Raw genomic sequence first — 10,474 nt, forward strand, 5'->3', positions numbered from 1 at the left:
GTAAAGTGCCCTGTATTTGCCCAGGGCCAGTAAATCAAATGCTACCAGTGGGCCTGAACCACTGGTTGTGCCACCCAGCTTAGTAGCCCTGTAAACATGGGTCAGCCCTGCCACTGCAGTGTCTGTGAGTCCAGTTTTAAACTACCAATTCAACTTGGCAAGTGTACCCACTTGCCAGGCCTAACCCTTCCCTTTTTATACATGTAAGGTAGGCCCTAGGTAGCCACATGAGCAGGGTGCAGTGTATGTTAAAGGTGGGACATGCACTTATGTTTATAACATGTCCTGACAGTGAAATACTGCCTTTTCACAAGGTCTATCTCTCTCATAGGTTAACATGAGGGCTGCCTTTAAATGTTATTAAAGCATAGATTCCCTTTGGGAGCAGATAGACATGTGAAGTTTGGGGTCTCTGAGCTCACAATTTAAAAATACATCTTTTAGTAAAGTTGTGTTTTAGATTGTGTGTTTGAAAATGCCACTTTTAGAAAGTAGCCATTTTCTTGCTAAAACCATTCTGTAACTCTGCATGTTTGTGAATTCCCTGTCTGGGTCAGTTGACAGTTGGGCTGTTTACACCTCTCCTATAGGCAGTGACACAAGGGAGCTGGGGTGTAGCCAACATATCCTGATGGGCCATCTGGGCTCAGGGGAGGGGAGGATTGGTCACTTACACCTGAAAGGGCTGTGCCTGCCCTCACAAAATGCAGTCTCCAACCCCCTGGTCTGTGTCTGGGGCCTGGCCTGGGCCCGGTAGGATTTTGAAAGCAACAGAGACTTCTCTTTGAAGTAGACCTACTTCTAAGGCAGAAAGGGGTATAAGAAGAGCACTCAAAACACCTGAAAATCAGATTACTTCTGGAACCAAGAAGAACCTCTGCCAAGGAGAAGAGCTGGAGAGCTGGAGGAGGAGTACTGCCCCTTCGCCTGTGACTGTGCTTTGCTGGGTTGGCCTGCAGTAGCTGCTTCTGCCTGAGAGAGGACAAAGACTGACTTTTGTGTGACTTCCCACTGGTGAAGAATCTCCAAGGGCTTGAACTGAGCTTGCCTCCTGTTGTTGAAGTCTCAGGGACACCAAAGACTTCTCTTTGCCAGCACCTGGACTTTCTGCTGAGAGTCCTGCTCTGCCAAGTGGTGCCCTAACCTATCTCTGAGCCCTTGAAAGGTGAAGCTGGTGGAAAAGGACATAAATCCACGCAAAGACCACTGCATGGGGAAACTTTTGAAGCACCACCCGCCTCGCGGCTGATAAACGACACACCGCCGTCCTCGCTCCTACAAATGACGGCTGGAGAAATGACGTGCAACATCCACAGCAGTTGCTGTAAACGACACAAGCACCCACGCAGCGCAATTTCTTGACACTGTGTGTGTGGATTTCAATGCAACATCGCTGGGCACAGAAAATCAACGGAAAGTCTGCCCGGACCCGAGGTGCCTGTCCGGAATCAACGCATTGCTATCTTGGAGGAGAGAAGAAACAACACTTGCCGACCGGAGGAGGAAGGACGCACGGTCTCACTTGCGAGTGAGAAGTCAACGCATCGCTGGCCTTTCCTGATGCACACTTGCCCATGCGGCTTTATTTTGATGCTACCCAGGTACTTTCGTTCGCTAACAGCGTTCTCACTGTTTTCTAAAGGATTTAAGACTCTTTTTCTTTTTAATTTTATATGTTGACTTGTGTATTTTGGATTCTTGTCGTTTTGGCCTTGTTTTGTTTGGATAAATATTATCCATTTTTCTAAACCTGTGTTGGGTCATTTTGTGCTGGGGTCACTGGGTTACTGTGTGTATTGGTACAAATTCTTTACACATTGCTTCTGAAGTTAAACCTGCCTGCTCGTGCCAAGCTACCAAGTGAGTGGGGGTTGATTGATAGTGATTCTCCTTTGCCCTGACTAGAGTGAGGGTCCTCGCTTGGAGAGGGGGTAACCTGACTGCCAACCAAAGACCCCATTTCTAACAGGAACTCTACGTATAAGAGAATTAGCTGCCCCCCCCTTTGCTCCCTTCCCTTTTCCTACTTCTCTCTTTATCTTTCTCTCCCTCCTTCCTCCCTCCTCTCCTCTCACACAGGTGTTCCTTGAATGTTGCATTGTACACACGCACCATTTACTCAAATGTATATTGTTTAGTAAGTGAGTGGCTCTTATAGTCAAGCACTAATTACAGAACGAACCTGGCTGCCTTAACTGCAAAGTTACCCCTTTGCATCATCATTTTCATGCTGTATTCTTTGCAAAACAATAAAAATTGTGAGAAGTAAAAAAAAAGCACACAACAGTTACTAAATGATGGTGTAGCAAATTCTTTGACTTGGAAAAAGAAAACACTTTAACCACGATACACAGATAAATATTGTATAGGGTAGAATAGTGCACCCAACTATCCCTGGGCAATGGTGAGAGTTTTGAGTCATCCAGTCCTATTTTTATGTTGCCCATGGGCTCCTACAAGCAGACAATATCAATATGAAATACATTAAGTTGTCCTACTGGCTTGTAGGGATATAATCGCCTTTCATTCTGTGAAGGCAGTAGATACAACAATAACTATGCTGGCAAGACTTGGGCTTCTCTAAGCTTCCAGTGCAGCTGACCCAGTGCCTGGTAATGTTGCTGTGGGCCCTGTAATCTTAATTGCTCACTCTACCTTTACGTGTTACGTGTTGCCTGCTGACGCTGGGACGCGCATCCCGCTGTGCTACAAAACTGAACCTCCTATCATTTCTTTCAGCACTATCTTTGAAAATAGAAGATGCTGGAACCAACCTCACCAGAAAGAGTTTAATGCAAGGAGGGTGACAGTCCCCTCCCTTGGACTAGAGACAAATCCAGGAGTCAACTACATGGAATGCACTGGATGATATAGTCTTCATTTAAGACTGAGAACCAGATCTAGGTACGTGCTCCTTGCCTCTTCATTTGGGACACCAATAATTCCATTCCCCTTAAAGCACTCCCAGCTAGGCATCTGCAAAGAGCCACTCAATGTCGAATAAAGGGTGCTCTTATCTTCGGTAAACATTCAAATGCCTCCTGTGGCACTCTATGGAATGCTCCCCGAGTCCAGCCCCACAATCACCATTCCTTATCATGTTGTGAGTGCTTTCTGCTGCATAGGACCTGGCTTACAGCCACCATCACCAAAGATCTGCCAGAAGATATGTGGGCATATGCAGGTACCACCACCAACAACACACACACACCACACACACACACGGTCAAATAGTCCCTTAGACATTGCAAAGCGAACATTCCATAGGAAGTAAAGTGATGCACTAAACAACCATTAGCATGAAGTCAAAGAGAAATACCACTCTCAGCAGACTCAAGCCACATGAACAATGCGGCTTAAGGAACCCATGTCAGGGAGACATAGAAGATGAAATAGAAGGTAGACCAACCCTGAAGGATGCACAGCAAAGCTGCTGCAGTACAGACTTGCTGCACATGAGATACACGGGTTCCAGTGCACACCAAACATTGAACAGAACAGTTCTCAGGTTTGAGTAGAGTCAATGAAGGAAGAATTTGGCAAGATGGCACCAGGTAGGGACCAGCAGAAGCCAGTGATGAAAGGGCGTCTGTGGTCCCAAGAGCGGTGCATATGGCTTATAATGAAAGCTTTGGTGATGTGGCACCTAGGAGACTGTGCCAAGCTAACTATCAGCAACAGATGCAGCCATCCCTTTTGCTGCCAGTGCAATAAAAAAGCTATTAACTGTAAACTGAGCGTGTGTTTATGAAAGGAGGGGAGCTGGGCAGGTTACAGAACTGATATTACTCTGTCCGCTCTTTACTCGCGTTTTTATTGGACTGTGTTCATTTTGAGACCATTAGGGCTCCAGAGAACATTGACTTAGAAAATAATTCAAAATAAGCAGAGAGAAATTTCTTTTTTGGTTTTTGGCGAGCTGCCGGCCACCAAATCCAGCTTCAAAAAAAATCATGAAAAGGATATTTGTGGCTGTGCTTTTGGACGGTGAAAGGGTGCACAGTTTTCAGCTCAAACGTGAAAAAGATGTGGGCAAATGAAAAATGAGAGGGAATGTATAATAAGAAGTACAGAAAAGGCGGATACCAATATAGGGAAATAAAAAGATTTTTTTTTTAAATAGGTGATAAGTGATACATGAAATATACTGTTAAGAGGGAGAACTAAACCTTTAACTGAAATAAGCAGAACATAGAGGAAAAAGAGGGAGAGACAAACAAAAACGTCGAAGGAGTAAATTAATGTAGGAGCAAAAGGGAAAAAAAACAAGCATTGTCAAAGGCAATAGGTTTAGCGGTCCTATGGCGGATGTAGATGAATGGATGAGCTAATGATTGAGTGAATGCACAGATACTTGGATGGATGAGTGAACGACTGCATGAATGGATGACTATATTATATGGTGACCGTATGAGTGGATGTGGTGTGTGCAATGGCAGTGTGGGAAAGCAGGGTGGAAGAAGGTGGAGTGTAAGCGGAGGGGAAGTGAATGCATGAGTGAATCAGTGGAGGAGAGAGAGCAGAGATGGTGTTATTGTACTGTCACCTGCTAGAAGCATCAGCAGAGAAGCCAAAGACTGAGGCCCGGACAGCAGTCCAAAGGGCCAGCATCTTTTCCACTGCACTTTGGCACCAAACAGGGGATTGGATTACAAGGCACCTGTTTAAAGAGTCCATCAACGCCCGTGGGTAGGACACTGACTAAAGTGTAATGGCTGAGGTAAAGTGATCTCATCATATATAACACCCATAAAATGCGGCCTTGACATGATCACTTCTGCAGGAGGGGGGCCTTGACCATGCGCCACATGAGCAGAAATGTGTTTAGCCATGGCGCGACTCTTTCTGCATGCAGACACGTATACATCAAGAAGACCTGGCTGTTAAAAATATGGATAAGCATTCTTCCCAAAGTGTGAGGCTGCACAGGTACTCACTGACCGGAAGAAGTAGACCCACAGCAACACTGAAACAAAAAACCAACAGCTAGAGTAGCTCACTTTTCAATGCAACGTGTCTCGCATTTGCTGGAGTTAGAGCGATTAGCGTTGTAAAGAAAAAAATACACAGCGCGATCGCACTATGTAAAATGCAGCGCAATCGCGCTGCGTGGAAAATAAACAGATAAAGTAGTGCGGACAGCATGCTGAAAACATCGAGCCTCGTCTGTTTTTAGTAGTTTACCGGTGCTGTGTAGGTGGCTAAACACCGGAAAAGGCACGGCGTATGCATGCCTTTCACAAATTAAATCAAGCGGATTTTGAAAGGCAAGCCCACGAACCAATCTTAGTGAGTGACGTGACATGGGGGTGGTTGGAAGCCCAAAGAGAGATTACAGAATGGGACGGAGCTGTCGTCAAAAGAACCAAAGGCGTGTTGTGCCTGTTTGCCATGTGGTGTTAGTATCTATGAACACAGACAGTGTGTATGTGTGTGTGTGTGTATATATATATATACATATATATCTCAAGACTATTCCCCAGAGATCCAGATCACAAGAGGTTAGAGGTGTAGCTACTAAGAGGGTGAAGTAAAGGCTTACTCTGCAGAGCCTCAATGCACACAAACTGAGCAGCGAGGGGGGCGGTTTGGGATGTTTGGGGAATAAATGTTCTTTATGACTGTACTTTGTTAAGCACCAGACCAGCACACAGATCTCAACTGGCCTTGGCGGATAAACAAAAGCTTAACAAAGAAGCAAGGCGAGGTCAGCTACAGCCCACAGGCCTCCATTTGGGTTAGCAGTGGGAAGAGAGGACAGGAGGCAACAGAAGAAAACGTAAAAGGAATAGTAAGGGATGAGGAAATAACTGCAAGGAAGTATTGGGGCTGCCAATATATAGACAGCAACGAAGAAGCATGGAGTGAACATTCTACAGAAACATCAACAAACATATGTGGCTCATTGACGCTATAATTTCAGGGTGAGTTTCATTCGATTAGAGACGCCAGACCGAAGGTAGATGGGACACAGAGGTACCCCTGACTGATGTCTGACACTCCAAGCGGGCATGCACACTCCCATCCCTTTTAATGCATGAGACACAATATGTACCTTGTGTTGGCAGGAAAAATAACGTGCTATCATATAGCATCTTAAAATGAAGATGTGTAAATATTAGGCATTTCCAGTATGGTTGAAGAGTACTTATGGCAAAAACCATGAAAAGACACCCTGCTGAGCTGTCCTACAACATTAGACCCTAGGACATAACAACTTTGTAGAGCATCTTGTCAGCTCTCCTGGGACAGTGAGGTCCTGGACATGATCTAAAGATCTTACATTGTCTAAAGGGGCTTATGAAGAAGACAGCGAGCCGTGTAGTGGTGGTTTATGGAATGATGTACAAGGCTTGTATGATGAGAACTATGATCTTAACTTATAATTTCAATTGCATCTATTTAACTACTGCACTTTATCAACGTTACTGCAGTCTGCATAGACCATATTATCAGAATAGGATATTGTAGAAACAGAGCATCATATTACAATAATACAGGTAAGTGATATTATGGCTGACAGAGCAGTGGCAAGTACAATAATTATTGCAGAGACTGAGTATTCACATTATTTCAAGAATAACCGAAACGGGTGAGTATAAAATGTTTCCTCAGGCCAAGGAGAGGTGGTTATTTTCCTAGATCAGATGGAAGAGCGTTTTAAAATGGCGCTTTGTGCATTGAAGAGACTTTGGGAAGTAGAAAAAACACTTAAAATTGGGCCTGCTGATGCTTCTAGTTGGCGCAGCATGGTTTCTAGCGCTTTCCTAATTTGAAGATCGTCTTCGATGAGTCAAATCCACAATGGCGAGACAGTCAGCAGACCATCTGATAAACCAAGAGAGGATCTGTGACCAAACCTGGACCTCCGAAAACACAAGTTCTCAAGCATGTGGGCAGTGGTACATCTTGGTGACCAGACCTGGGGACTTTGAGTGTTCAATGTTTGATAAGTAATACTGAGTGACAGTAAGCAGAGGACCTGGTCTGCTGGATTCCAGTGTATAATATTTAGAAGTTGTAAGGAAATGCCTCCTTGGCATGGTTGCCCCCTGACTTTTTGCCTTTGCTGATGCTATGTTTACAATTGAAAGTGTGCTGAGGCCTGCTAACCAGGCCCCAGCACCAGTGTTCTTTCCCTAACCTGTACTTTTGTATCCACAATTGGCAGACCCTGGCATCCAGATAAGTCCCTTGTAACTGGTACTTCTAGTACCAAGGGCCCTGATGCCAAGGAAGGTCTCTAAGGGCTGCAGCATGTCTTATGCCACCCTGGAGACCTCTCACTCAGCACAGACACACTGCTTGCCAGCTTGTGTGTGCTAGTGAGGACAAAACGAGTAAGTCGACATGGCACTCCCCTCAGGGTGCCATGCCAGCCTCTCACTGCCTATGCAGTATAGGTAAGACACCCCTCTAGCAGGCCTTACAGCCCTAAGGCAGGGTGCACTATACCATAGGTGAGGGTACCAGTGCATGAGCATGGTACCCCTACAGTGTCTAAATAAAACCTTAGACATTGTAAGTGCAGGGTAGCCATAAGAGTATATGGTCTGGGAGTCTGTCAAACACGAACTCCACAGCACCATAATGGCTACACTGAAAACTGGGAAGTTTGGTATCAAACTTCTCAGCACAATAAATGCACACTGATGCCAGTGTACATTTTATTGTAAAATACACCACAGAGGGCACCTTAGAGGTGCCCCCTGAAACTTAACCGACTATCTGTGTAGGCTGACTAGTTTTAGCAGCCTGCCACAAACCGAGACATGTTGCTGGCCCCATGGGGAGAGTGCCTTTGTCACTCTGAGGCCAGTAACAAAGCCTGCACTGGGTGGAGATGCTAACACCTCTCCCAGGCAGGAATTGTCACACCTGGCGGTGAGCCTCAAAGGCTCACCTCCTTTGTGCCAACCCAGCAGGACACTCCAGCTAGTGGAGTTGCCCGCCCCCTCCGGCCCGGCCCCCACTTTTGGCGGCAAGGCCGGAGAAAATAATGAGAATAACAAGGAGGAGTCACTGGCCAGTCAGGACAGCCCCTAAGGTGTCCTGAGCTGAGGTGACTCTAACTTTTAGAAATCCTCCATCTTGCAGATGGAGGATTCCCCCAATAGGGTTAGGATTGTGACCCCCTCCCCTTGGGAGGAGGCACAAAGAGGGTGTACCCACCCTCAGGGCTAGTAGCCATTGGCTACTAACCCCCCAGACCTAAACACGCCCTTAAATTTAGTATTTAAGGGCTACCCTGAACCCTAGAAAATTAGATTCCTGCAACTACAAGAAGAAGGACTGCCTAGCTGAAAAACCCCTGCAGAGGAAGACCAGAAGACGACAACTGCCTTGGCTCCAGAAACTCACCGGCCTGTCTCCTACCTTCCAAAGATCCTGCTCCAGCGACGCCTTCCAAAGGGACCAGCGACCTCGACATCCTCTGAGGACTGCCCCTGCTTCGAAAAGACAAGAAACTCCCGAGGACAGCGGACCTGCTCCAAGAAAAGCTGCAACTTCGTTTCCAGCCGCTTTAAAGAACCCTGCAAGCTCCCCGCAAGAAGCGTGAGACTTGCAACACTGCACCCGGCGACCCCGACTCGGCTGGTGGCGATCCAACACCTCAGGAGGGACCCCAGGACTACTCTGATACTGTGAGTACCAAAACCTGTCCCCCCTGAGCCCCCACAGCGCCGCCTGCAGAGGGAATCCCGAGGCTTCCCCTGACCGCGACTCTTTGAACCTAAAGTCCCGACGCCTGGGAGAGACCCTGCACCCGCAGCCCCCAGGACCTGAAGGACCGGACTTTCACTGGAGAAGTGACCCCCAGGAGTCCCTCTCCCTTGCCCAAGTGGAGGTTTCCCCGAGGAATCCCCCCCTTGCCTGCCTGCAGCGCTGAAGAGATCCCGAGATCTCTCATAGACTAACATTGAAAACCCGACGCTTGTTTCTACACTGCACCCGGCCGCCCCCGCGCTGCTGAGGGTGAAATTTCTGTGTGGACTTGTGTCCCCCCCGGTGCCCTACAAAACCCCTCTGGTCTGCCCTCCGAAGACGCGGGTACTTACCTGCAAGCAGACCGGAACCGGGGCACCCCCTTCTCTCCATTCTAGCCTATGTGTTTTGGGCACCACTTTGAACTCTGCACCTGACCGGCCCTGAGCTGCTGGTGTGGTGACTTTGGGGTTGCTCTGAACCCCCAACGGTGGGCTACCTTGGACCAAGAACTGAACCCTGTAAGTGTCCTACTTACCTGGTAAAACTAACAAAAACTTACCTCCCCCAGGAACTGTGAAAATTGCACTAAGTGTCCACTTTTGAAACAGCTATTTGTCAATAACTTGAAAAGTATACATGCAATTTTGATGATTTGAAGTTCCTAAAGTACTTACCTGCAATACCTTTCGAATGAGATATTACATGTAGAATTTGAACCTGTGGTTCTTAAAATAAACTAAGAAAAGATATTTTTCTATATAAAAACCTATTGGCTGGATTTGTCTCTGAGTGTGTGTACCTCATTTATTGTCTATGTGTATGTACAACAAATGCTTAACACTACTCCTTGGATAAGCCTACTGCTCGACCACACTACCACAAAATAGAGCATTAGTATTATCTATTTTTACCACTATTTTACCTCTAAGGGGAACCCTTGGACTCTGTGCATGCTATTCCTTACTTTGAAATAGCACATACAGAGCCAACTTCCTACATTGGTGGATCAGCGGTGGGGTACAAGACTTTGCATTTGCTGGACTACTCAGCCAATACCTGATCACACGACAAATTCCAAAATTGTCATTAGAAATTGATTTTTGCAATTTGAAAAGTTTTCTAAATTCTTAAAAGACCTGCTAGGGCCTTGTGTTAGATCCTGTTTAGCATTTCTTTTAGAGTTTAAAAGTTTGGTAAAAGTTTGAATTAGATTCTAGAACCAGTTTTAGTTTCTTAAAAAGTATTCCAACTTTTAGAAGCATAATGTCTAGCACAGATGTGAATGTGGTGGAACTCGACACCACACCTTACCTCCATCTACAGATGAGAGAGCTAAGGTCACTCTGTAAACTAAAGAAAATAGCAATGGGCCCCAAACCTACCAAAGTACAGCTCCAGGAGCTTTTGGCAGAGTTTGAAAAGGCCAACCCCTCTGAGGATGGCAACTCAGAGGATGAAGATAGTGACTTGGAGGGAAATTCCCCCCCTCCAGTCCTACTTAGGGAGAGCAGGGCTTCTCAAGCCCTGACTCCACAAATAATAGTCAGAGATGCTGGTTCCCTCACAGGAGGGACCAACAACTCTGAAATCACTGAGGATAACCCCAGTGAAGAGGACATCCAGTTAGCCAGGATGGCCAAAAGATTGGCTTTGGAAAGACAGATCCTAGCCATAGAGAGGGAAAGACAAGAGATGGGCCTAGGACCCATCAATGGTGGCAGCAACATAAATAGGGTCAGAGATTCTCCTGACATGTTGAAAATCC

This window comes from Pleurodeles waltl, chromosome 1_1 (genome assembly GCF_031143425.1).
Source record: "Pleurodeles waltl isolate 20211129_DDA chromosome 1_1, aPleWal1.hap1.20221129, whole genome shotgun sequence".
Classification (NCBI taxonomy): Eukaryota; Metazoa; Chordata; class Amphibia; order Caudata; family Salamandridae; genus Pleurodeles; species Pleurodeles waltl.